At 46.7% G+C, this 22,269-nt stretch overlaps 1 long non-coding RNA gene across 1 annotated transcript in view; it reads right to left on the reverse strand.

Moving 5' to 3' along the window:
* LOC144338826 (uncharacterized) overlaps positions 1-9,874 on the reverse strand; it is a 34,680-nt gene extending 24,806 nt beyond the window's left edge. Inside the window, exon 1 of the long non-coding RNA XR_013413213.1 lies at positions 9,553-9,874. This is a non-coding gene — a long non-coding RNA (uncharacterized LOC144338826). The remainder of the gene's footprint in view (positions 1-9,552) is intronic.
* Between the last annotated feature and the right edge of the window lie 12,395 nt (positions 9,875-22,269).

A 22,269-nucleotide genomic window follows, 5' to 3' on the forward strand; every position in this document is an offset into this window, starting at 1 on the left:
GCTTCCTAGCCTCCAGAAGGCTTTTAAAAATCTAATATGAAACTCCAGGCCAGGCACCGTGGCTCATTCCTGTGATCCCAGCACTGTAAGAGGCCAAGGTGAGTGGATTGCTTGAGCCCAGGAGTTTGAGACCAGCCTGGTCAACATGACAAAACCTCATCTCAACTAAAAATATAAAAAAATAGCCAGGGATGGTGGCATGCACCTGCAGTCCCAGCTACTAGGGAGGCTGAAGTGGGAGGATCACCTGAGGCCAGGAGGTCAAGGCTACAGTGAGCCGAGACTGCGCTGCTACACTGCAGCTGGGGCAACAGAGTGAGACCCTATCTCAAATAAAAAGAAAAGAAAAGAAAAAACTAATATGAGTTTCCTTATTAAAAGTTACAGCAAAGCAAACTGAAAAAGTCCTATGTGGCCACATACCATTCTTCCTGCTCTTATGTAAATAATAACCCCAAGTTATTTTATTTATTTATTATTTATTTATTTATTTTGTTTATGTATTTATGTATTTATTTTGAGACGGAGTTTCGCTCTCGTTGCCCATGCTGGAGTGCAATGGCACGATCTCGGCTCACTGCAACCTCCGCCTCCCGGATTCAAGCGATTCTCCTACCTCAGCCTCCCGAGTGGCTGGAATTACAGGCATGCACCACCATGCTCGGCTAATTTTTTGTATTTTTAGTAGAGACAGGGTTTCTCCATGTTGGTCAGGCTGATTTCGAACTCCCGACCTCAGGTGATCCACCCGCCTCAGCCTCCCAAAGTGCTGGGATTACAGGCGTGAGTCACTGCACCTGGCCCATTTATTTATTTTTGAGACAGGGTCTCATTCTGTCACCTAGGCTGCAGTGCAGTGGCATGATCTTGGCTCATCGCCACCTCTGCTTCCTGGGTTCAAGCGATTCCCCTGCCTCAGCCTCCGGAGTAGCTGGGATTACAGGCATCTGCCACCACATCCAGCTAACTTTTGTATTTTTTAGTAGAAACGGGGTTCACCATGTTGGCTGGGCTGGTCTCAAACTCTTGACCTCAAGTGATCCACCTGCCTCAGCCTCCCAAAGTGCTGGGGTTACATGCATGAGCCACCATGCCCAAACAATAACACCAAATCTAATGAAACCAGACTTGTTGTGTAAACAAGAATAACCTTACTGGCCTGGGTGTGGTGGCTGGCTCATGCCTATAATGCCAGCACTTTGGGAGGCTGAGGCAGGTGGATTACCTGAGGTCAGGAGTTCGAGACCAGCCTGACCAACATGGAGAAATCCCATCTCTACTAAAAATACAACATTAGCTGGGCGTGGTGGTGCATGCCTGTAATCCCAGCTACTTGGTAGGCTGAGGCAGGACAATGGCTTGAACCTGGGAGGCGGAGGATGCGGCGAGCCGAGATTGCGCCATTGCACTCCAGCCTGGGCAACAAGAGTGAAACTCCATTTCAAAAAAAAAAGAATAATCTTACTCTGATTATTTTTTGTTTGTTTGTTTTTGTTTTTTGTTTTTGTTTTTGTTTTGAGACAAAAACAAAACGACCCTCTGTCACCCAGGCTGGAGTGCAGTGGCGCCATCTTGGCTCACTGAAAGCTCCACCTCCCAGGTTCACGCCATTCTCCTGCCTCAGCCTCCCAAGTAGCTAGGACTACAGGTGCCCGCCACCATGCCCAGCTAATTTTTTTTTTTTTTTTTTTTTTTTTTTTTTTGTATCTCTTAGTAGAGATGGGGTTTCACCATGTTAGCCAGGATGGTCTCAATCTCCTGACCTCGTGATCCGCCCACCTCAGCCTCCCAAAGTGCTGGGATTACAGGTGTGAGCCACTGCACCCGGCCTCTTTTTGTTTTTAATTGAGACAGAGTCTTGCTCTCTCACCTAGGCTGGAATACAGTGGCATGATCTCGGCTCACTGCAACCTCTGTCTCCCGGGTTCAAGCGATTCTCCTGCCTCAGTCTCCCGGGTAGCTGAGATTACAGGCACGTGCCACTATGCCTGGCTAATTTTTGTATTTTTTAGTAGAGATGGAGTCTCACCATGTTAGCCAGGCTGGTCTCAAACTCCTGACCTCAGGTGATTCCCCTGCCTCGGCCTCCCAAAGTGCTGGGATTACAGGCATGAGCCACCGTGCCGGGCCTTGTTTGTTTGTTTGTTTTTAAACTCCCCTTCTGCACACTGATTTTGGTTGTCATTGATCAAAAAAGGGGGTGACTATAGAAAGAAATTTTATGTTTCAATAGAAAACTTTAGCACACCCTTGTGGGTTATTAGATTCTAGTCCTGTTCATTGTCTTTGAAATATTTTTCACCACTTGGCAATCTACATTTTACGTTTTACTTTGTTATCTACCTATAAGTTGGACTAGATTCTGCTGTCCTGTGCATTTTGTTAGTCCTCAACAAATTCTCAATTCTTCCAGTATCCTTCAATATATAGCTATAACTCTCTAAATTGATCTTTCCAATTATTTTCCCACCCTCCTGACTTGGTGACACTGGGAACTAAAACCTGACTGCCTAGATCCTTACTGGGACTCTAGATTGTCTTGTAGCTGACTTTCTTTCTCCTCAGGATCTAAAGAAGCCCTACAAGTGAAAGCAAGACACCTTGATATAAAACTTCAAAAGGATTCGTCACCAAAGCTGATCATGTATGAACAACCTTCATGCCTGCTGCTGTGTGGGCCACTCAGGAAGTTCAGTGGAACTTCCATGCTCTTCCATGCTTCGCTCCAGGAAATAACCATGCAAACTGCAAATCAGAAAATCCCTTGGCTTGCCACTGCTGTCCTCACTCCACCATCTAAAGATGCTTCAAGCCCAGTGTATAGAAATCTTCTCAACTGGTTGTCCTCTGGACTCATGAATTTATAGTCTGCTCCAACCATCAGTCTTTTTTTTTTTTTCTTTTGTTTTCACAGAAACCACCCTCATCAAATACCTGATTGCAAATATCCTCTACTACCAAGTCTCAACACATGGTTCAGCTGGTCCTTAATGAACAAAAGGCTACTGAATAAGAAATGATTTTAAATTGTTCAGAGGAAAGAAGAATGTCACTTCTTGCCTTGAACAAGAGGAAGGACTGAAAAAGAATCTCTCATTGACCAAACTTTATTTAGGCTCCTCTGAGCTCTCTTTTTGACTAGGCCTCTACGTTGGCCCTTGTCCTTCCTTGTCCTGCCCAGTCAAGTCTTAGCAGGGAATCCTGCTAAGTTATCCCCATCTCATTAATATCTGATCAAATTCTTCATTGCCCCACTTTTTGCTTTGTTTTGTTTTGTTTGGATGTTTTGTTTGTTTGTTTTGAGACGGAGTCTCGCTCTGTCACCCAGACTGGAAAACAGTGACGCGATTTTGGCTCACTGCAACCTCTGCCTCCTGGGTTCAAGTGATTCTCATGCCTCAGCCCCAGAAGTAGCTGGGATTACAGGCAACCGCCACTACGCCTGGCTAATTGTTGTACTTTTATTTTATTGTATGGTATTTATTTATGTATTTATTTATGTATTTATTTATTTATTTTTGAGACAGAGTCTTGCTCTGTCGCCCAGGCTAGAGTACAGTGGCATGATCTCGGCTCACTGCAACCTCCACCTCCCAGGTTCAAGCAATTCTCCTGCCTCAGCCTCCTGAGTAGCTAAGACTACAGGCGCCCGCCACCACGCCTGGTTAATTTTTTGTACTTTTAGTAGAGACAGGGTTTCACCCTATTGGCCAGGCTGGTCTCGAACTCCTGACCTTGTGATACGCCCGCCTCGGCCTCCCAAACTGCTGGGAATGCAGGCATGAGCCTTATTTTTTTTATTTATTTATTTATTTATTTTATTTTATTTTATTTTATTTGTGGAGACAGAGTCTCACTCTGTTGCCCAGGCTGGAGTGCAGTGGCACGATTTCAGCTCACTATAACCTCTGTCTCCCAGTTCAAGCGACTCTCCTGCCTTAGCCTCCCAAGTAGCTGGGATTACAGGCGACTGCCACTACGCCCGGCTACTATTTTTGTACTTTTAGTAGAGACGGGGTTTTGCCGTGTTAGCCACACAGGTCTCAAACTCCTGACATTGTGATCTGCCCACCTTGGCCTCCCAAAGTGCTGGGATTACAGGCATGAGCCACCGTGCCCGGCCATTCCCCTACTTTTGATCTCTAAATCCTTAGTCCTACTCTTGATGTCTCCTCTCAATAATTGTCCATCCACTGACCCCTTACACCACTCCTCGGCTATAAATAAATCCCCACGTGTCCTTACTGTATTTGTATTGTATTTGGAGTTGAACTCCACCTTTCTTCCCTATTGGAATAGAATAGTCTTTTCTTTCTTTCCTTCCTTCTTTCCTCCCTTCCTTCCTCCCTCCCTCCCTCCCTCTCTTTCTTTCTTTCTTTCTTTCTTTCTTTTTCTTTTCTAGAGACAGGGTCTCACTCTGTCACCAAGCTAGAGTGCAGTGATGTGATCATAGCTCACTGTAGCCTTGAGCTCCTGGGCCCAAGTGATCATCCTGCCTCAGCCTCCCAAGTAGCTAGGACCACAACAGGCTAATTTTTTATTTTTTAATTTTTATCTATTTATTTCATTATTTATTTATTTATTCTGAGACGGAGTCTCGCCCTGTCGCCCAGTCTGGAGTCCAGTGGCGTGATCTTACCTCACTGCAACCTCTGCCTGCCGGGTTCAAGCAATTCTCCTGCCTCTGCCTCCCGAGTAGCTGGGACTACAGCTGCCCGCCACCATGCCCGGCTAATTTTTTGTATTTTTAGTAGAAACGGGGTTTCACCATGCCAGCCAGGCTGTTCTCAAACTCCTGACCTCGTGATCCACCCGCCTCGGCCTCCCAAAGTGCTGGGATTACCAGGCATGAGCCACTGCTCCCAGCCTATTTTTAAATTTTTATTTGTTTTTCTTAATTTTTAAAGTATTGTGTAGAGATGAGGACTTGCTGTGTTGCCCACCCAACTACTCGGGAGGCTGAGGCAGAAGAATTGCTTGAACTTGGGAGGCAGAGGTTGCAGTGAGCCAAAATCGCAACACTGTACTCCAGCCTGGGTGACAGAGTGAGACTCCAGCTCAAAAAAAAAAAAAAAAAAAAAAAAAAAGGCCGGGTGCGGTGGCTCACACCTGTAATCCCAGCACTTTGGGAGGCTGAGGCGGGCGGATCACGAGGTCAGGAGATCAAGACCATCCTGGCTAACATGGTGAAACCCCGTCTCTACTGAAAATACAAAAAAAATTAGCCGGGCGTGGTGGTGGGCGCCTGTAGTCCCAGCTACTCGGGAGGCTGAGGCAGGAGAATGGTGTGAACCCGAGATGTGGAGCTTGCAGTGAGCCGAGAGCATGCCACTGCACTCCAGCCTGGGCAACAAAGCGAGACTCCATCTCAAAAAAAAAAAAAATTAACAATTGGCTGCCAGTATAAGCTGACTTCAGCACATCAGTAGAGGTGCCTGAGGAACATCCAAGAGATGTTTACAAGAGCACTGGAAACACAGATCTAGAGCTAGCAAGTTTGGGGCTGCTCTGCCTTTATCCTCATCCTTGCCCCACCCCAGCTGTTCCTGCCTATGATGAGCTGATGAGTCCAGCTGATGAGCCTGCCCACGCACCTGTACTCTGAGGCTATGCTCCCCTCAGCCTTGCCTTCGAGTCCAGCAGGTCAGGATGAGGAATCTGTCCCCCACATACCAACTGGATTGGTAATTTAACCTTTTTCACAATTAAATGCAAGAATGTCTTGCTAGACTCTCCCAGGACACAGTTTAGCTTAGTTCTCACCTGAATATTCTGGCAAAATTTCCCAAACTTTAGTTATTCAAGTATCACATTCACAATTTTTGCTCTATTTGCGTGACTACTTGTACTATTATTTACTTAACATTTTTCTTTAAATTGCCTTTAAATCAACTCCTTCCCTCTTTTTGTAATATTGCCTCTTCCGAAGCAACAATAATCTAACTCACCCTAAAAAAAATCCATGAGGAGTATGTCACACTAGAGACCAACATTCTTTCTCTCAAGAAATTCAACACAGTCATCTTGAGACAGATTTCTGTTTCTTTCTTTTCCCTTTTTTGTTTTTGAGATGGAGTCTCGCCCTGTTGCCCAGGCTGGAGTACAGTGGCACGATCTCTACTCACTGCAAGCTCCGCCTCCCAGGTTCACACCATTCTCCTGCCTCAGCCTCCCAAGTAGCTGGGACTACAGGCGCCCACCGCCACATCCAGCTAATTTTTTTATATTGTTTAGTAGAGATGGGGTTTCACCATGCTAGCCAGGATGGTCTCCATCTCCTGACCTGATCCGCCATTCGCGACCTCCTAAAGTGCTGGGATTACAGGCGTGAGCCACCATACCCAGCCCTTTATTTTTTCCTTTCTTTCTTTTTCGAGATGGAGTCTCGCTCAGTCACCCAGGCTGGAGTGCAGTGGCGTGATCTTGGCTCACTTCAACCTCTGCCTCCCAGATTCAAGCGATTATCTTGCTTCCACCTCCCACTTAGCTGGGATTACAGGCGTGTGCCACCATACTGGCTAATTTTGTATTTTTAGTAGAAACAGGGTTTCATCGTGTTGGTCAGGCTGGTCTCGAACTCCTGACCTCAAGTGATCCACCCGCCTTGGCCTCCCAAAGTGCTGGGATTACAGGCGCGAGCGACCGCACCCGGCCTTCTTTTCTTTTCTTTTCTTTTCTTTTTTTTTTTTCTTTTTTGCTTTTCTTTTTTTGAGACGGAGTCTCACTCTGTGGCCAAGCTGGAGTGCTGGAGTGCAGTGGCATGATCTTAGCTCACTGCAACCTCCACCTTCCGGGTCCAAGGGATTCTCCTGCCTCAGCCTCCCAAGTAGCTGGGACTACAGGCGTACGACAACATGCGCAGCTAATTTTTGTATTTTTAGTAGAGACGGGGTTTCACCATGTTGGCCAGGATGGTCTCGATCTCCTGACCTCGTGTTCCACACACCTCGGCCTCCCAAAGTGCTGCGATTACAGGCGTGAGCCATCGCGCCCGGCCTGTTTTCTTTTTTTTGAGATAGGGTATCGTCCTGTCACCCCTGCTACAGTGTAGTGGTTGAATCTCGGCTCACTGCAGCCTCGACCTCCCAGACTCAGATGATCCTCCCACCTCAGCCTCCCTAGTAGCTGGGACTACAGGTGCATGCCACCACGCCTGGCTAATTTTTTATATTTTTGGTAGAGATGAGGTTCTGTCATGTTGCCCAGGCTGGTCTCAAACTCCTGGGCTCAAACAATCCTCTCACCTTGGCCTCCCACAGTGCTGGGATCATAGGCATGAGTCACAGTGCCCAGCCTGGAATCTCATATCAGATTTTTAAAAGCCTTCTGGAGGTTAGGAATCAAGTCAAGAACTTGAGACCAGATTTCACCTGTGGTATCTATAAATTTGGGTGAATTCCTCTCTTCTCAAGGTTCCATAAATATCTTAAGGTTTCTGCCAAGAAGTGACCTTGTGACTTACCTGGGCAAGTAATCCGCCTGCCTCAGCCTCCCAAAGTGCTGGGATTACAGGCATGAGCCACCGCACGCCTGGGCAATAACACTGACTAATGAGACCAGGCTTGTTTTGTAAACAAGAATAAGGCTGGGATCCCTGTAAGCAAGGTACCGGGCCAGTTTTCTCACGAGGGCTTTTTTAGCATTTGGTCCATAAAGTCAACCTTAGCTCCTTAAAACTATTTGGTCATACCTCATTCTCTGTCTCAAAAAAAAAAAAAAAAAAAAAAAAAAAAGGAACAGGATGTGGTCATCACCCCCAAGGTCTCATAGTGTAGTAAGAGACAGACATCGAGATCCAGGAGCACAAGAAGGGAAGATAATTTCTATCAGAAGAAGGGGTTGGGAATCTGAGAAGTCTTCACGGAGGAGATGACATTAGAGTTGGGATTTGAAAGATGAGGAGAAGTTATCCCAGTGAAGAGTGGGGAGGGCATTCCAGGTAGAGGGACACATGAGCAAAGGCATTCAGATGTAAATGTCTGTGACATGGTTGGGGATGACTAACAGTTCAGTGCAGCTAAACTGCAGGCTGCTAGGGGCTAGACTGTGAAGGGACTCCTTTAGCCATGTTCAGGAGTTTGGACTTTATTCTGTAATCTAGATAATGGGAGCCTTCAGAGATTTTTTTAAGCTGGATTGATCACATGTCCGGAATTGGAAGGGTAAAATTGCAAGTGGCGAGACCATTTGAGACACTTTCATAATTGTCTGAGCAGGAGGGGATGAGGGCCTGTTCTAAGCCAGTGAAAAAATGCTGGGGGAGAGTGAAGTAGAAGTAGAAATAGAGAAGTAAGGGAGGTGATCTGATTTAGGAAATAAAGATAATGACTTGATTTTTAGATCGATTATAGCGAAACTATTAAGCTCTCAGGCTGTGGAATCAGGAAGAATCTTGACTACATGACACCCCAGTTATGTGACCTTGGACATTATTTAACATCTCTGGGCTGGGTGCTGTGGCTCATGCCTGTAATCCCAGCATTCTGGGAGGCCGAGGCGGGAGGATCACTTGAGCCCAGGAGTTCGAGACCAGCCATAGGTAACATGGTGAAACCCCACCTTTACAAACAATAGAAAAATTAGCCATGCATGGTGGCAGGCACCCGTAGTCCCAGCTACTCAGAAGGCTAAGATGGGTGGATCACTTGAGTCCTGGAGACGGAGGTTGCAGTGAGCCAAGCTTACGCCACTGCACTCCAGCCTGGGCAACAGAGCAAGACTCTGTTTCGAAAAAAGAAAAAATCTCTGACCCTCAGCTTCCTCATCGACAAAGTGGGGATAATAAAATACCTACCTTGTAGGATTGTTATAGGATGTAAAGGAGATAACATATGTGATATGCTTAGTACAGGACTCACAATTAAGTACTGAGTGTTAGCTATTATCATTAGTATTATTAATTTTACTGCAAGCTAAATTTAATAATTTAAATAATACTATTTAATTTAATACTATTTAAATTTAAATCATACTATTATCATTAGTATTACTAATTTTACTGCAAGCTCAATTTCAGTGACTGGTGGAAACGTCCAATAGACAGTTGGAAATGTGAACTGAGGTGCGAAAGGAAGGTGTGAACCAGAGATTTCTGATCCACCTTGTAGAGATAACAGTTGCTATAGGAGTGTGACTAAGTATCTGTGGAGGGCAGAGAATGAAAAAAATTTTTTTTTTTTTGAAGCGGAGTTTTGCTCTTGTTGCCCAGGCCGGAGTGCAATGGTACGATCTCGGCTCACCGAAACCTCCACCTCCCAGGTTAAAGTGGTTCTCCTGCCTCAGCCTCCCAAGTAGCTAGGATTACAGGCATGCACCACCATGCCCGGCTAATTTTGTATTTTTAGTAGAGATGGGGTTTCTCCATGTTAGTCAGGCTGATCTCAAACTCCCAACCTCAGGTGCTCCGCTCGCCTTGGCCTCCCAAAGTGCTAGGATTACAGTCGTGAGCCACCACGCCCGGCCAGAGAACGGAATTTTACAGAATGTTCACATTTAGAGATGGTAGGAGAAAGGTCATAGAAAATTAGTGGCTTGAGAGGGAGGGGTCCTTACCTTGGAGAGGATCTTTAAATTGCTAATCAGTGGCTTCATTTAGGTCCTCAGTCTCTGATGCCTCTGCAGCATTGGATGCAAGTGACCTCTTAAAGCCTCCTTTCAGAATCTCTCTTCAGTTTCCATGGTGTTCTGTACACTTCGATCTTCTGTGATTATGCATAGATGTCACAGCTGAGAGCCTTATAGAGCTTACTTACTCCAGCCCCCTCATTTTACAAATGAGGAGACTAAAGAGTCAGAAAATGGAAGTAGCTTGTTCAAGGCTCACCGTCAGTTGTTCCTTCCTTGTCTTCCCCCCACCAGCTTCTCTCACTTCCCATGGTTCTTCGCTCTTTGCTCTCATATACTCATTTCCTCTTTTGATAAACTCATCTGTCTGCATAGCTTCTAGTGTTGCTTTCAGGCTTTTGGTCGCCAAATCGAAATCTCTCCCACCCTTGCCTCTCTTCAGAGCTGCTATCCCACCATTTGTACAGTCAGCTAGATGTTCCACTAACACCTCACACCCAGCATGTCTGCACATCATCTTTCCCCATACAACTAGCTTCCCTCTTTGACTCCACCATCCTATTAATGGCACCTCCACTTTCCTAGTTAATCCTTTACCAAGTCTGGTAAGTTAGTCCTACATAAAGCCCCATGCAGTATAGTCGTTAAGCACATTCCAGCTGTAGGAAACCTTAAAGGTATTTATTTCTCCCAGCTTCGCCTTTTCCTTTCTCTTTCTTTCTTTTTCCTTCTTTTTTTTTTTTTTTTCCTGAGACGGAATTTTGCTCTCGTTGCCCAGGCTGGAGTGCAATGGCGCAATCTTGGCACACCGCAACCTCTGCCTCCCAGGTTCAAGCAATTTTTCGGCCTCAGCCTCCTGAGTAGCTGGGATTACAGGTGCGTGCCACTACACCTGGCTAATTTTTGTATTTTTAGTAGAGATGGGGTTTCGCCATGTTGGCCAGGCTGGTCTTAAACTCCTGACCTCAGGTGATCCACGTGCCTCGGTCTCCCAAAGTGCTGGGATTACAGGCATGAGCCACCATGCCGGGCCAGCTTCGCCTTTTTTGAAAGAAAAAATTGAGTCTGTGGGAGGCAAGGCAATACAGCCTGTGAATAGAAGTCAAGACTAGAACCCAGGGGGCCAGACGTAGTGGCTCACGCCTGTAATCCCAACACTTTGGGAGGCCGAGGTGGGCAGATCACCTGAGGTCAAGAGTTCAAGACTAGCCTGGCCAACATGGCAAAACCCTGTCTCTACTAAAAATACAAAAATTAGCCGGGCATGGTGGTGGGCGCCTGTAGTCCCAGCTACTTAGGAGGCAGAGGCAGGAGAATTGCTTGAACCTGGGAGGTGGAGGTTGCAGTGAGCGGAGGTCACGCCACTGCACTCCAGCCTGGCCGACAGAGTGAGACTCTGTCTCAAAAAACAAAAAAAGGCCGGGCGCGGTGGCTCAAGCCTGTAATCCCAGCACTTTGGGAGGCCGAGACGGGCGGATCACGAGGTCAGGAGATCGACACCATCCTGGCTAACACAATGAAACCCCATCTCTACTAAAAATACAAAAAAATTAGCCGGGCGAGGTGGCGGGCGCCTGTAGTCCCAGCTACTCGGGAGGCTGAGGCAGGAGAATGGCGTAAACCCGGGAGGCGGAGCTTGCAGTGAGCCGAGATAGCGCCACTGCACTCCAGCCTGGGCGACAGAGCGAGACTCCGTCTCAAAAAAAACAAAACAAAAAAAAAAACAAAAAAAAAGACTAGAACTCAGGGATATTGGAAACCCCGTCCAATGTACTTTGTACCACACCACATTGCCTCTTGCAATCTTATTAGATTTGTCACTTCCTTTTCATCATTATTGCCACCTCCCTAGATTAAACCTTCATAATCTCATGCCTAGATTGTTGACATGGCCTCCTACCTACCTTTGCAGCCTCTAGCCTACCTAGTCCCCAGTGCATCCTGCCACGTTAATCGCCCTAAAGCATTGTTTCCACCTTGTCTTTCTCACTGAAAAGCTTTTAGTGGTTCCTCACTGCCTACAAAATAAAAAATAAAATTCAAATTTCCAAGCCAGGCACTAAAACTCCTCCAAAATCTGGTGCCAGCCCACCTTTCCATGCTTCATTACCCACATTACCCTTTTATACCCTATGGCCCAGCCATATCCAATACCCTGTGTTCCTTGAAGAGCTTATACACTTTCATGCCCTGTTGCCTTTTTACACGCTGTCCTCTCAACTTCAAGCGTTCTTCCTTTGATTTTCTCCTGATCCAATGTCTACTACTCACCTTCCAAGGCCCAACTCAAACGTCCTAGTGCATGAAATTATTTCAGATTCCCCTAGTCAGAATTAATCTCTGTGAAAACATGTGTGACAAGACTTCCTGTCATAGGTGTTCAGTAAATATGACTTCCCATCCCCCTTCCCCTTTTCACCTGTGTTCCCATAACATATTGCTAATACCTCTGTTTAACACTGATTTCACTTACCTTGTAGTAGAGCTACTTATTTAAACAACCAGTGAGACTCATCTCATTCATTTTGCATCCTCCACAGCCCCTAACAGAGTTCCTGGTACACGATAGGTACCAGGAACTTAACAAATATTTATTGAAATGAAATCTGTGGTGCCAAGTTTCATTAGTAATTCAGCAATACCCACTCCTGTTTCTGAACATGAAGTGATATGTTGAGAGAAGAGAATCTGGGAAACCTTGTTGGAAAATCGCCAACAATTTGCTTCAGAGCAGCCTCAGTAACTTTCAACCTGACTGTTTGCTTGAGGATGATGAGGTATGAGGTAGGAAGGGTGACAACTCAAATAAGGTTCTTGTCCACGCATTCTTTTTTTTTTTTTTTTTTGAGACAGAGTTTCTCTCTTATTGCCCAGACTAGAGTGCAATGGTGCGATCTCAGCTCACGACAACCTCCACCTCCCTGGTTCAAGTGACTCTCCTGCCTCAGCCTCCCGAGTAGCTAAAATTACAGGCATGTGCCACCACGCCCAGCTAATTTTGTATTTTTAGTAGAGATGAGGTTTCTCCATGTTGGTCAGGCTGATCTCAAACTCCCGACCTCAGGTGATCCACCCGCCTTGGCCTCCCAAATGCTGGGATTACAGGCGTGAGCCACCAAGCCTGGCCTGTCCACGCTTGCTTGCTTGCTTGCTTGCTTTTTTATTTATTTATTTTTTTGAGACAGAGTCTCACTCTGTCAGCCAGGCTGGAGTTCAGTGGCATGATCTCAGCTCACTGCAACCTCTATCTCCCAGGCTTAAGCAATTCTCCTGCCTCAGCCTCCCAAGTAGCTGGGATTACAGGCGTGTGCCACCACACCCGGCTAATTTTTGTATTTTTAGTAGAGACGGGGTTTCACCATGTTAGCCAAGCTGGTCTCGAACTCCTAACCTCAGGTAATCTGCCCGCCTCAGCCTCCCAAAGTGATGGGATTACAGGCGTGAGCCACCAAGCGTGGCCTGTCCATGCATTCTTTAAAATCAGCTGAGGTCCAGCTGAGCACGGTGGCTTACGCCTGTAATATCAGCATTTTGGGAGGCCAAGACAGGAGGAACATGAGGCCAGGAGACCGAGATCATCCTGGCCAACATAGTGAAACCACGTCTCTACTAAAAATACAAGAATTAGCTGGGCATGGTGGTGCGTGCCTGTAGTCCCAGCTACTCGGGAGGCTGAGGCAGGAGAATCACTTGAATCTGGAAGGCAGAGGTTGCAGTGAGCTGAGATTGTGCCACTGCACTCCAGCCTGGCGACAGAGTGAGACTCTGTCTCAAAATAAATAGATAAATAAAATAAAATAAAATAAAATCAGCCTTAAGTCAATGCAGGCCCATCATCCCAAGCCAGTGGGTTACAAGTAGCTGGAGAGAGCAGTGACTGGTGCTGAAGAAGTGAGGAAGTGGAAGCAGAAGCTCCTTGGAGCCATTCAGAAAAAGAGGCTACCATGATCCCGAAGTCAATCTTTCCCTGGAAAGGAATTATTGACCTTGGAAGAGTGGGTAACCATGATGGATGATGCAGGCCAAGTAGGTTGGCATGTGTGACACACCTTTATGGTCTCTCCAGGCCATACTGGACACAGCTTTTATAATAGCTAAGGCTGCTGTGCAGATCATTCCAATTCTGGAAGTGCTGCCTGAAATGTGGCCAAGATAAAAAGATGACTGGATTCTCATGCTGACAGCTGAAGGACAGCTTGAAGGCCTCAAGTCATTTCTTTGTTGATCACCTTCATTCATTCATTCATTCATTCAGTCAGTCAGTCAGTCAATCATCATCAAACATATTCTAAACACCTACTATGTGCGAGGCACATAGGTGCTAATACAAAGATGAATGGTTCCCTGTCCTTAAAACGTATTTTGTCTAGGCCAGGTGCGGGAGCTCATTCCTGTAATCCTAGCACTTTGGGAGGCTGAGGCGGATGGATCATTTGAGGTCAGGAGTTTGAGACCAGCCTGGCCAACGTGTTGAAACCCTGTCTCTACTAAAAATACAAAAATTAGCCGGGTTTGCTGGCACATGCCTGTAATTCCAGCTACAGGGGAGGACGCTGAGGCAGAATTGCTTGAGCCCAGGAGGTGGAGGTGGCAGTGAGCCAAGATTGCGCCACTGCACTCCAGCCTGAGTGACAGAGCCAGACCCTGTCAGAAGAAAGAAAGAAAGAAAAAAAGAAGGAAGGGAAGGGAAGGGGAAGGGGAAAGGGAAGGGAAAAGAAAGAGAAAAAGAAAAAGAAAAAGAAAAGCCGGGCACGGTGGCTCATGCCTGTAATCCCAGCACTTTGGGAAGCCGAGGCAGGTGAATCACCTCAGATCAGGAGTTTGAGAGCAGCCTGGCCAACACACTGAAATCCCGTCTCTACTAAAAATACAAAAATTAGCCGGGTGTGTTGGTGCGCACCTGTAATCCCAGCTACTTGGGAGGCTGAGGCAGGAGAATCACTTGAGCCCAGGAGGCGGAGGTTGCAATGAGCCGAGATGGCACCAGTGCACTCCAGCCTGGGCAACAGAGCAAGACTCTGTCTCAAAATAATAATAATGTCTCATGTGATGACAATTTTATTTTAAAAGCATATATATATATATATATATATATATATTTCTTATTGAAAAATGAATTTAAGGGGCTGGGCACAGTGGCTAACTTCTGTAATCCCCAGCAATTTGGGAGGTCAGGGTGGAAGGATTACTTGAGCCCAGGAATTTGAGACCAGCCTGGGCAACAAGGTGAGACCCTTCCTCTACAAAAAATTAAAAAATTACCGGGATATGGTGGTGCATGCCTGTGGTCTCAGGTACTCAGGAAGCTGAGATAGGAGGATCACTTAAACCAGGGAGGTTGAGGCTGTAGTGAGCTGTGAGCTGTGATCGTGCCACTGCACTCCAGGGGACAGAACGAGATTGTCTCAAAAAAAAAAAAAAAAGAAAAAAAAAATGACTTTAAGGTTTCACATCTGTTAGTAATGTTTTTTGTTTTTTGGGGATTTTTTTTTTTTTTTTTTTTTTTTTTTTGAGATGAGGTCTTGCTCTCTCTCTCAGGCTAGAGTGCAGTGGCGTGATCTTAGCTCACTGCAACCTCTGCCTCCTGGGTTCAAGCAATTCTTTTTCTTTTTCTTTTTCTTTTTCTTTTTTTTTTTGACACAGTGTCTCGCTCTGTAGTCCAGGCTGGAGTGCAGTGGCATGATCTCGGCTCACTACAAGCCCCACCTCCCGGGTTCATTCCATTCTCTTGCCTCAGCCTCCCGAGTAACTGGGACTACAGGCGCTTGCCACCACGCCCAGCTAATTTTTTTTATTTTTATTTTTAGTAGAGACGGGGGTTTCACCGTGTTAGCCAGGATGGTCTCGATCTCCTGACCTCATGATCTGCCCGCCTCGGCCTCCCAAAGTGCCGGGATTACAGGTGTGAACCACTGCGCCCAGCCACTCAAGCGATTCTTGCACCTCAGCCTCCAGAGTAGCTTGGATTACATGCATGCACCACCATGCCCGGCTAATTTCTGTACTTTTAGTGGAGACAGGGTTTCATCATGTTGGCCAGGCTGGTCTCAAACTCCTGACCTCAAGCGATCTGCCTGCCTCGGCCTCCCAAAGTGCAGGGATTACAGGCTTGAGCCACTGTGCCTGGTGACTATTTTTATTTTCACCCTTACCCTTATGATTTTGTTTTTTCTTTTTTTTTTTTTTTTTTTTCCTTGTTTTTTTTCTTCTGAGACAGAGTCTCACTCTGTTGCCCAGGCTGGAGTGCAGTGGCACAATCTTAGCTCACTGCAACCTCCACCTCCTGGGTTCAAGCAATTCTCCTGCCTCAGCCTCCAGAGTAGCTAGAATTACAGGTGCGTGCCACCACACCCAGCTAATTTTTCTATTTTTAGTAGAGATGGGGGTTTCACCATGTTGGCCAGGCTGGTCTCGAACCCCTAACCTCAGGTGATCTGCCTGCCTCAGCCTCCCAAAGTGCTGGGATTACAGGCATGAGCCACCACGCCTGGCTGATTTTCCTTTTTTAATTTTCAGTTTCTTATTTTATTATAAACCATTATTTCTTCTTTATTTTCTTTATGTTTTAACTTTTCAGTTCAGGAGTACATGTGCAGGTTGTTACACAGGTAAACTTGTGTTATGGGGGTTTGCTGTACACTTTAAACCTAGTACCCATTCGTTATTGTTCCTGATCCTTCCCCTCCTCCCACTCTCCGCCCTCCAATAGGCCCCAGTATGTGTTTTTCCCCTCTCTGTGTCCATATGATTTTCTTTGTACTTCTCAGTTTTTCTGTAAAGAACAGGCATTACAGCCGGGCATGGTGGCTCACGCCTGTAATCCCAGCACTTTGGGAGGCCGAGGCAGGTGGATTGCTTGAGCTGAGGAGTTCGAGACCAGCCTGAGCAACACAGTGAAACCCTGTCTCTACCAAAATACAAAAAATTAGCCGGTCGTGGTGGCGTGTGCCTGTAGTCTCAGCTACTTGGGAGGCTGAGGCAGGAGAACTGCTAGAACCCAGGAGGCGGAGGTTGCAGTGAGCCGAGATCTCGTCACTGCACTCCAGACTGGATGACAGGGTGAGACTCCGTCTCTGGGGGGTAAAAAAAAAGGAGAAAAATAAAAGGATGAAATGTTTGATGAAGGTGGGAGTGGTCAACTGTATCAAACACCTCAAAGAAGTGCAGTGAGGCTAGTCCTGAAGGGTGTCCATTGGATTTAGCAACAAGGTGACCTTGGCAAAAACCATTTAAATGAAATGGGGAGTGGTGGAGGAAGCCAGGTTGGAGGGGAATTGAAGAGTAAATAGGAAACGAAGAAGTGTAGACAGCAAATATAGAGTTGTCATTGAGGCCAGGTGCAGTGGCTCATGCCTGTAATCCCAGAATTGTGGAAGGCCGAGATGGGAAGATCACCTGAGGTCAGGAGTTCGAGACAAGCCTGGTCAACATGGCAAAACCCCATCTCTATTAAAAATTTAAAAATAAAATTTAAATTAGTGAAGCGGGTGGGGCGCAGTGGCTCACGCCTGTAATCCCAGCACTTTGGGAGGCTGAGGCGGGCGGATCACAAGGTCAGTAGATCGAGACCATCCTGGCTAATATGGTGAAAACCCGTCTCTACTAAAAAAAATACCAAAAAAATTAGCTGGGTGTGGTGGCAGATGCCTGTAGTCCCAGCTACTCGGGAGGCTGAAGCAGGAGAATGGCGTGAACCTGGGAGGCGGAACGTGCAGTGAGCCAAGATCGCGCCACTGCACTCCAGCCCAGGAGACAGAGCGAGACTCGTCTCAAAAAAAAAAAAAAAAAATTATCCAGGCATGGTGGTGGGCGCCTGTAGTCCCAGCTACTTGGGAGGCTGAGGCAGGAGAATCACTTGAACCCAAGAGGCAGAGGTTGTGATGAATCAAGATCAGGCCACTGCACTCCAGCCTGGGAAACCGAGCGCGACTCCATCTCAAAAAAAAAAAAAAAAAAAGTGTCTTTCAAAATATGTGGTTAAGAAGGAAAAGAGAGAGAGCAGAATCCCGGTTTAAGATATCTTCCAATTTGGGGGCCAGGCACTGCAGCTCACGCCTGTAATCCCAGCACTTTGGGAGGCCGAGGCCGGCAGATCACTTGAGGTTGGGAGTTCAAGATGAGTTTGGCCAGGATGGCAAAACCCTGTCTCTACTAAAAATACAAACAAATTAGCCAGGCATGTGGTGCACACATATCATCCCAGCTACTCAGGAGGCTGAGACATGAGAATCGCTTGAACCCGGGAGGCAAAGGCTGCAGTGAGCCAAGATCGCACTACTGCACTCCAGCCTCTGCCACAGAGTGAGAAAAAAAAAAAAAAAAAAATCTTCCAGTTTGGGAATCCCACTCTAAGTGTGGTAGCTTTAAACATGCTGAAGGCAGGTAGGTTATGAAGGTCATCTGACATCCAGCTTTTCAATGTAAGGGGTATATACAGCAGAATGCGGAATTGGAAGTGGTAGCCAGCTCAGGGTATCAACATCAGAAATTGCTCCTCAGAATCAGAGATAAACTTATTATTATTATTATTACTACTATTATTATTATTATTATTACAGGCACCTGCCACCTTGCCTGGCTAATTTTTGTATTTTTAGTAGAGACGAGGTTTCGCCATGTTGGCCTGGCTGGTCTCGAAATCCTGACCTCAGATTATCCATTCGCCCACCTCAGCCTCCCAAAGTGCTGGGATTACAGGGTGAAGCCACCGTGCCCCGCCAATAAACTTATCATTATTAAAACTGAGCAAAATAGCTGGGCGCGGTGGTCATGCCTGTAATCCCAGCACTTTGGGAGGCCGAGGTGGGTGGATCACAAGGTCACGAGTTCAAGACCAACCTGGCCAATATGCTGAAACCCCGTGTCTACTAAAAATACAAAAATTAGCTGGGTGTGGTGGCACGCGCCTGTTATCCCAGCTACTCGGGAGGCTGAGGCAGGAGAATTGCTTGAACCCAGGAGGTGGAGGTTGCAGTGAGCTGATATCATGCCACTGCACTGCAACAGAGGAAGACTCCGTCTCACACACACACACACACACACACACAAAAGCTTCCTCCCTGCCCCCAACTCCGCCTCCAAGTCTTGTGATGCGTATGAACTAGTTATGGAAGTTCGTATGACTCATGTAACAACAATAAGGCGCTTCTTCTCCGAGAAAACACCAAATGGCGGATGACACCGGTGCAGCGGGGTACCCGGAGGCCCTGGTGGCCCTGGGATGGGGAACCGCAGTGGCTTCCGTGGAGGTTTCGGCAGAAAATGTGGCACATATACACCATGGAATACTATGCAGCCATTAAAAAGGATGAGTTTGTGTCCTTTGTAGGGACATGGATGCAGCTGGAAACCATCATTCTCAGCAAACTATCACAAGAACAGAAAAGCAAACACCGCATGTTCTCACTCATAGGTGGGAACTGAACAATGAGATCACTTGGACTTGGGAAGGGGAACATCACACACCGGGGTCTATCATGGGGAGGGGGGAGGGGGAGGGATTGCACTGGGAGTTATACCTGACGTAAATGACGAGTTGATGGGTGCTGACGAGTTGATGGATGCAGCACACCAACATGGCACAAGTATACATATGTAACAAACCTGCACGTTATGCACATGTTCCCTAGAACTTAAAGTATAATAAAAAAAAAAATCCAAATCAATAAAGTAATAGTATATAAACTGTAAAAAAAAAAAAAAAAAAAAAAAAAAATTGAGTTCTTCTAAAGGCCTGAGGTCATTCAATGACATTTACCTCCAGGTGATAGTAATATCTTCGGTTTTCTAGATGGCATGTATCTTTTAAAGTCATGATGCTGATTGCTGCTATCTAAATAATTGACCTACCTGGAAACTAGGCAACTGAATTATAACAAGGTTTTGTGGTATTGTTTAAGCTTTAAAAGATCAATTCTATTCAAACTGAAAAACAAAACTGTGGTTTAAGAGTAGTATTAAGCCGGGCGCGGTGGCTCACGCCTGTAATCCCAGTGCTTTGGGAGGCCGAGGCGGGCGGATCACAAGGTCAGGAGATCGAGACCACGGTGAAACCCCGTCTCTACCAAAAATACAAAAAATTAGCCGGGCGCGGTTGTGGGCGCCTGTAGTCCCAGCTACTCGGGAGGCTGAGGCAGGAGAATGGCGTGAACCCGGGAGGCGGAGCTTGCAGTGAGCCGAGATCGCGCCACTGCACTCCAGCCTGGGCGACAGAGCAAGACTCCGTCTCAAAAAAAAAAAAAATAAAAAAAAATAAGGGCTTCTTTTTTTTTTTTTTGAGACGGAGTCTCAGTCTGTCGCCCAAACTGGAGTGCAATGGTGCGATCTCAGCTCACTGAAACCTCTGCCTCTTGGGTTCAAGCTATTCTCCTGCTTCAGCCTCCCAAGTAGCTGGGACTACAGGTGCCTGCCACCATGCCTGGCTAATTTTTGTATTTTTAGTAGAGATGGGGTTCACCGTATTGGCCAGGCTGGTCTCGAACTCCTGACCTTGTGATCTGCCCACTTCTGCCTCCCAAAGTGCTGGGATTACAGGTGTGAGCCACCGTGCCCAGTCAATAAGGGCTCCTTTATCAATATGTGTAGCTCATTTGCAGAGACAATATTGTTTCTCTAGGAATAAGCCAAACCCCAGTGCATTCTATGGCTCGACCCAGCCCCAGCACTGTGAAGTGGAATGTCAGCAGTGAGAAAAAGCTGTTTACGTTCATTGGAAAGCACTAGCTCAGATTCAGAAATAAGTAACTGCTTGACATTCTGCAAAGTGCCCTCATGCTGGCAGATGCAATGCCACTGAACATCCATTTCCTAGGAGACAATGAAGTAGCTCAATTATCCTTGTCTTTTGTAGGAAGAAAACAACCAAAATGGAGGCATCTTCAGAGAGCCTTCAGAAGCGTCTTCAAAGCCCTTGCTTTATATCTGAAGCAGGGGATCCCAAGATTGTGGAATCCTTATTCTGGATGTGTCTGCTTCTGCCATGAGCAGAGGGAGGAGGATCCTACAGGCATCCAGCTAGAAGAGCTTTTCACCCGAGGAGGTCCAGGGTGGCAAAGCCTTACAGGAAAACTGTAGTTGTCTATCAAAGGGAAAGGCAAAGATGAAAACAAAAGGGAGGCTGGACATGGTGGCTCATGCCTGTCATCCCAGCACTTTGGGAAGCCGAGGTGAGATGATTACTTGAGCCCAGGGATTTGAGACCAGCCTGGGCAGCATGGCAAGACCCCCTCTCTACAAAAATAAAAATAAAAAATTAGCTGGACATAGTGGCATGCACCTGTGGTCCCAGCTACTCAGAAGGCTAAGGTGGAAGGATAGCTTGAGCCCAGGAGGTCGAGGCTGCAGTGAGCTGTATTCAGGCCACTGCACTCCTGCGGGGTGACAGAGTGAGATGTTCTCTCCGAAAAAAAAAGAAAAAGAAAAAAAGAAAAGGAAAGAAAGAAAAGAAAAAGTGACTCCCGCCTGTAATCCCCAACATTTTGGGATGCCAAGGCAGGTGGATGGCTTTGGCTCAGGAGTTTGAGACCAGCCTAGCCAACATGGTGAAACCAGATCTCTACTGAAAATACAAAAATCATCTGAGTGTGGTGGCGCCCACCTGTAGCCCCAGCTACTCAGGAGGCTGAGATGGAAGTGCCACTGCACTCCAGCCTGGATGACAGAGCAAGACCCTGTCTCAAAAAGACAAAGAAAGAAAAAAAAAAGAAAGAAAGAAATAGGAAGACAAAATATTTGGCCAGAAGACTTGGGAGCAAGATTGTTCTGATTGTTCTGTTCAGGTGCAAGACACAAATTCAGACCAGGCACAGTGGCTCATGCCTGTAATCTCAGCAATTTGGGAAGCAGAGGTGGGAGGATCACTTGAGCCAAGGAGTTTGAAACCAGCCTGGTCAGTTTGGTTGACATAGCAAGACCTCATCTTCAAACAAACAAACAAACAAACAAACAAACAAACAAACAAAAAACAGATTGAGGAGAGTAGGTTAGTTAGAATATGAATGTAGGGTCCTGAGTCAGGCACCAAAGGGGAGAAAAAAGATGGATGTAAAGAATGAAGGGTGGGGCGCAGTGGCTCACACCTGTGATCCCAGCATTTTGGGAGGTTGAGGTGGGCAGATCACCTGAGGTCAGGAGTTCAAGACCAGCCTGGCCAACATGGTGAAACCTCATCTCTACAAAAATTAGCTGGGCGTGATGGTGGATGCCTGTAATCCCAGCTACTCTGGAGACTGAGGTAGAAGAATCACTTGAACCTGGGAGGCGGAGGTTGCAGTGAGCTGAGATCGTGCGATTGCACTCCAGCCTGGGTGACAGAGGGAGACTCCATCTGAAAAAAAAAAAAAAAGAATGCAGATGAGCCAGGCTCAGTGGCTCACGCCTGTAATCTCAGCACTTTGGGAGGCCAAGGCAGGAGGATCACTTGAGCCCAAGAAGTCAAGGCTGCAGTGAGCCATGATTGCTGCACCACTGTACTCCAGCCTGGGTGACAAAATGAGACCCTGTCTCAAAAACAAAAACAAAAAAGAATGAAGATGTATTAGAGCTCCGGTTTGTTGTTGTTGTTGTTGTTTGTTTGTTTGTTTGTTTTTTTGAGACGGAGCCTTGCTCTATTGCCAGGCTGGAGTGCAGTGGCGTGATCTCGGCTCACTGCAACCTCTGCCTCCCGGGTTCAAGTGATTCTCCTGCCTCAGCCTCCCAAGTAGCTGG

Source organism: Macaca mulatta, chromosome X (genome assembly GCF_049350105.2).
Source record: "Macaca mulatta isolate MMU2019108-1 chromosome X, T2T-MMU8v2.0, whole genome shotgun sequence".
Classification (NCBI taxonomy): domain Eukaryota; kingdom Metazoa; phylum Chordata; class Mammalia; order Primates; family Cercopithecidae; genus Macaca; species Macaca mulatta.